The following is a 6,000-nucleotide window of genomic DNA, read 5'->3' on the forward strand; positions in this document are numbered from 1 at the left end:
GCCCTAAAGCGTCTCAGGATTACTCCAAAAAGTTGTTGCTCAGTATTTTTCGCACATTTTGGATCGGGATTTGGATCCGATCTTTTCCGGGATGTTCCGTTTTGTCCCCAGCTTAATGGGTTCATATTAGTCGCATCCCCCATCCCCAACGCACGTGCCCTATTTTTGCTTGATTTACTATGTAATGACACGTGCTATTTAAATGGGGGTGCATAACGTAACGAGGGCACAAACGGAAAAGATCCGGGGGGAATCTTGGAAAAGATTGAACCATATTTTTATAAGAAGTGTATATGATAACAAGTTGAACATTTGGTGTAAGAGGTCCAGCTCACTGTCTGACAAATAAAACCTCAAAATTTGAGATTCCGCGTAGCTAACTTGTTGCTTTCTATTAGATGCAAAGTTGGTATCTAAAAATGTGTCAGAGCATAAATTTTAGCCGACCAAGGGACTCAGTGCCCCGAAACAAGAACTCTTGCACCTGAGAGCTAGCTAGAAGGCCCGATGGCTGCTACAATTTATGTTTTAACGTATTTGAGAACCAAAGGTATAAAATTAGTCATCTTTTGTTAACATTTGTGAAAAAGTAAAAAAAGTGAGATTTTGGGAGTGCGATTTTGGGACTAGAATTCATGGGATCTATTCTGTTCCCCAGCTTAGTGGGCGTATAATTTTTACCTCCCATCTCCCAGTTGAAAAACTTAAAAGGGTAAAAATACATCAAGTTCAATACAAAGTTTGAAAATTCCTTCTTTTGTGGTTTTTGCTTGTTATGCAACAGGTGTCTATTCAAATACCACCGCAATAACCTAAATTTAAACAATTTGCATTTAGAAAAACAATGAAAACGAATATAGTATGGAGCGAAGAGATGGAAATGGGCCAAAAATTTCGTTCTATATACATTGGCGTGTCAACAAATAGACCTTTCAAGGAAAATAGAGAACTTTCAAAGAATCTCATTTGCTGAGAAAATATAGAAAACTGTGACTTCATGCTTTCAAATAAATTAAATTCGAATATCCTAAATCTGGATTATAAATTTCACTGCATCTGGTCATTCCTCGAGAGCCATGCATATGACTCAACGGCCCCTTCGACTTGATATGAATCCACCTGTGAAGTGCCAACAAATAGATGTACCAAAATGTTTTTAACTAATCTAATTAATCGAGAAACATAAAACAATGCAATTTGTGCGTTCACTTAACCTAAGTTTGACTATCCGTATTATAGATTTATATTTTACCACATGTAGGGCAATGGCAACGCCTTGTGGGCAATGGCAACGCCTCAGCGGCCCGTGGGACTTGATATAAATCTATCTCAACCAAACGTGATATAGTTTCCAACAGACAATACATCATTTCTGGCTCAACGCGATTTCTGAGCTTATTTATCTTAATGTTCTTTTCGTGTTTTAAAACACGAAAATTTATGGAGCAGTCAGCCCATCATAAAACACTAATAACGTTTTCTTTATTATGATTGGCCAGCAATAAAATTTCTATCTTTTGATTCGTGCTCCATTCTCACTTTTGCTTTTATATAGCACGAGCTGCTTTGCGTGCAATTACCAAATAACACAAGAGGAATTCGCTAAGTTGGGCCTGGCTTTAGGTTTTGATGCCTATTTTTTTTACCCTGGGTTCTTTAAGTATATTTTCGTACGAAAGTGTTAAACTTCATTTGAAATTGAAGTTAAGAGTACACTTTTGCAGATTAGTGAAAGAAAAGTTTTCGCCTTAAAAATATGCAGGAGTTCAAATAAACCAAACGTCTCCGTCTCCGATATTGAAGCAACCGATTATTTATAGTGGTTTGATATTCAAGTAACAAAAACAGGAGTTTTAATTAAGTCTTATTTTTTGTCCTAAACAGCGTCCTAAACTATGAAACTAAGTTTAAGGCAAAAAGATTAGTCTTTTACTTCTCTAAGTCTGAGTTCAATCTTTCAAAGCAAGCTCTCTGCCTCGAAAAACTTGGGTTCTCTAATGAGCCTAATCTCCAATTAACGTAATCCATTAGCAATATATTTTTTCAAACCGCCAAGTTACCGGATATAAAAGTGAGATACATTTGTAAGTCAATTGACATTTACTTTGTATACGTTAGTTCAACCATAATAACCTGCATCCCTCTAAATTGAGTGAAAACGATGAGCATACACTCCCTTCTAAAATCAATAAAACATTTTATACAAACTCGAAGTTTACTCTCTTTAATTTTACTGTTTCCGATCGTTCCTATATCGCTGTTGGCTATTTATATGATGTCTTCGGCAATTCTGAGTCTCATAAAAGATGAGATTTTGTATCGGTTGTCCAGACCTCCAAAAACAACAGTAAAAGTTCAGAAGTTCGTATCAGAATTTTTCCCTACGGAACAATCCCTGGAGCAACCAGCGTTAAAGAGAGTTATGAAGTACAATCGCAGCGTACTGGTTCTGACTCACCTGAGCGAGCGTCCAAATACGAAAAAGATGCCACCTAGTTGTATTTTCGCTACTTCTCTTTTTGGATCCTGGAAACTGAACGTGAAAACACAGCGACGAGGGGTTATGATTTTAGAGAGAGTTTTTGATGTTATTAGCGAGCTTTTTTAAATATTTTTCTTAACATGATTAATTTAAATGCCTCAGAGTTCTCAAAGTAGAGCTCAATTTTTTTTACGTTTTTAGCATTTATTTATATGCGAAGTTGTGCATATTTTTCAAACAGTAGGAAGATAAGATGCAATTATTCAGACCATTCAAGATCGATCCTTGTTCAACAGAAATCCTTTTTAAATATCTATTTCAATTTATCCCAAAACACCTGAAGAACTCAACGCGTTTAATATGGTTCAATGACGAGAAAATGCAAAAATTTTCTGATGGCCAAAAGGTAGAAACCCTGAATAAATAAAGAAAATATCCAAAGAGTTATCAAATTGCTTAAAGTGTTCAGAATGTATTCAAAGGAAAAAAATTGATGAAACCAAAGTAAATTTGTGAGAGGAAAGTGTAAATAAAAAGACCATAATTGTAATTTTTGATAAAAACTTCTGTTGGTATAGGAACTTTGCAGGCGTTCTTACCTAAGTTAAGAAAATGAATTTCAAAAAAGACAGAATAGCAAAATGATTTTTTCAGTACAGCTTAAAGATTAACAGGAAAGAGTTGATCAAAACTGCCTGTACATGTACCGATTGAAATGAGAAAAGCAAGATTGGTATCTAAACAAAGCAACTTGATTTACAGCTGGATTCCTAAGTCTAACCAAATATGATTTGTTATTACAGTTTTCCATAAAATCATTTGAATGGGATGCCATCAACAAATACATTAGCACTTTATAAGACTTCACTCACATTTACGCAGGTATTGTAAAATTTTAATACATGCTGAGAATGTTTTTCACCAAATACTCTTACTCTAATCATAGCTATCAAGATTCATCAAATTGAATCGGGTAGTGATTCTAAATACCGTTTCTCAAAGGTTCGATAACGTCAATTTTTGTGCCCTGAATCATTTTAACCTTGTCTGACTAACTGATGAGTTAAACTTTCTGATAATACGAACAAATTTTGAGATTTGGGTTTGAATCAAAAAACTAACAGCCCAGTGATACTTAGCTGATCTGTAGAGTCCACTCCCCTCAAAACTGTTTCGAAAAATTTCACCTTCGGTGCGGTCAAAAAAGTTGTGAAGATACCTTCTGGTATTTTGTCAGTAGGAAAGCAGTTAATCGAAATTGTCTCATCTTCCGTTGTTTTCGACAGAAGTGACATTTGTCTCGATGTGTTTGCTCGTTTTGTGCAAGACACATCTTTTATTGTCCTCCTCGACAATTGCCTCTGAATGTTTTCATTGGACAATAAAAAATATCCAGAAAAATATTTTTAGGTATATTGCTTCGTGAGATGCTATCACCATGACCTGATTTTTTGCCTGTTAGGAATAAAAAAAGCACCTGTGGCTGGCTTTTTGACAAACCAACTGAATGATGCGCCACTTCTGTTAAGCTTGAAGTAGTAGGTCTTTGTTAATTTCCTGTAGTTTACAACTTTATAGTTATCTGTGTCACCTCGTCCATTAAATTTCCATTGGTTTTTTCATTGTAAGTAAATTTTAATTGTTTCATATCTTGCAGAAATTGCAATGATTGTTTCACAGACTGCAAATGTTGTTTGGAGGCTGAATTCATTAGTCTGCACAAAATATTAAATGTGAACATGATAAACTGCCTCGTCTGTTTTGACAGATAAAAAATGACCCGAACAACCTTCTGTAGATCCTCTGATCTTCATCTACGTATCGCATGTTTGCTTACTGAAGTTTTAAGTTCAAGTCGATTGAAGTTCTTAAGCTTTAGCGATCACTCATCTGAAAACGCTCAAGCATTGCTTTTTTGCAGCGTTCTTGATTGGTTGTGATTTTCTCGTCTAATTCTGCAACCCAGAAAATAATACTGCAATGTTTTTTGTTGTGTAAATTTGCTTCTAGGGCCTTTTTGACATTGCAAATTGCTATGATGCTTCTTTATGCTACTAGCGTGTCGTCAGTTTTGACCAGTAGGGAAATGTGACGCCCCGAAATGGCTCTTCCGAACGACCAAGGGAGCTTCCCCCTTTTGGTGAACTGCTGTTGCTGTAAGAAATTCATTAACTTCTTGTTCCAGTTGTCAGCAGCTTTTTTACAGCCATAAATTGGTTTATTTTCTGTCGTTCTAAATCCCTCCACTGTCGTACTGACAGAAAAAACAATTCAGCTAAAAGTTTTTCCCCCAGTTTAATTTCTTCGGAGTAACAATCCATTCTGCTCTCACTGCTACGAATAATTATACATAAACAGCAAGAAGACTCGGTAGAAAGTGTTTGCGCACATTGTTCCGACCACTCTCTTCCACATTTTTGACTTAAATGGCCGCCAAATTGAGATATAGAAAAAATTTTAAAAATTCACATATTGGTCGAAAAAAATTGTATGAATGAAAAAAGGCAACGAACTCAAACCAAAAACTGATTAAGTAAGAAGGGTGATGACATGGCTTTATTGAGACTGCGGAAGAAGACAAATAACTGTTTATTATTACATCAACTACAAAGAATAAGTCATACGACCACAAAATAACAACTATTGCAACAAAACCTCAATAATTCACGCCTTTTACCAGAACATGAATTGTTGAAGCCGTTAAAAGGTTATTTCAAACGATTGAATCTTTCTGTTTGAGCCTCATTTTAAAATCAAGACTATTTTTGAAAGCAAAATGTGCATAAAACAAAAACTTTAAACCTCAAAAACTCAAAACACCAAACTTTAAACCATAATCCTTATAAAAAGCTTAATTAATGCTCCACAAACAATTGCAGGTTTCTGTTGATTATAAGAATAAGTATTAAGTGGAGAACAAAAAATAAACTAAACTCAAAATTCACAAATAAATTTATATTGAAAACAAACGAAATATAATTCATTTGAAGACTTGCACTAGACTAATCTTTACCTCCTGGGAAGCTATTGAGATACATAAATAAACCAAACCTGTTATAAAACAAAAATGCTGACAATAGTGCCAGGCAAAAAACAAAAATTCAAGTTTATCCTTGGAAAAATCATTCTCAAAATTATCAAAACATAAAAACTTTTAACTAAAAATAAAATAAATAATCAATTAATTTTGTTTTCAGCGAATCATGGAAGTTGTCATTAAAATGAGATTGTGCAAGGACAATTAATAAGACTTACAAAAACGAAAAGAAAACCAAAAAACAGAAAACTTCCTGAAAACAATTAGAATCAAAGTCATAAGAAATTAGTGAAAACATAAAAATGATTTTAAAAAATTTGTTCAACTAGATAAAATGTGAGACTTGCCATTGACAATATTTAAAACAGTTTTCAAAGATAAACCCTATTGCAACACTCAATGCGTGATGGTTTTTCTAATCTATTAACAGATATATTTACACATACACGCATATATACACACATGTATACACACACACATA

At 34.3% G+C, this 6,000-nt stretch overlaps 2 protein-coding genes and 1 long non-coding RNA gene across 3 annotated transcripts in view; 2 read left to right on the plus strand and 1 right to left on the minus strand.

Annotated features, from left to right (window-relative positions):
• LOC142345782 (ADP-ribosylation factor-related protein 1-like) overlaps positions 1–6,000 on the minus strand; it is a 247,986-nt gene that overhangs the window by 207,121 nt on the left and 34,865 nt on the right. The gene's annotated exons all lie outside the window — the stretch shown is intronic.
• LOC142345783 (ubiquitin-conjugating enzyme E2 A) overlaps positions 1–6,000 on the plus strand; it is a 177,287-nt gene that overhangs the window by 80,189 nt on the left and 91,098 nt on the right. The gene's annotated exons all lie outside the window — the stretch shown is intronic.
• LOC142345389 (uncharacterized) overlaps positions 2,202–6,000 on the plus strand; it is a 10,842-nt gene continuing 7,043 nt past the window's right edge. Inside the window, exon 1 of the long non-coding RNA XR_012759317.1 lies at positions 2,202–2,560. This is a non-coding gene — a long non-coding RNA (uncharacterized LOC142345389). The remainder of the gene's footprint in view (positions 2,561–6,000) is intronic.

The sequence above is a fragment of the Convolutriloba macropyga genome, chromosome 9 (assembly GCF_964194025.1).
Source record: "Convolutriloba macropyga chromosome 9, txConMacr16.3, whole genome shotgun sequence".
Classification (NCBI taxonomy): Eukaryota; Metazoa; Xenacoelomorpha; order Acoela; family Convolutidae; genus Convolutriloba; species Convolutriloba macropyga.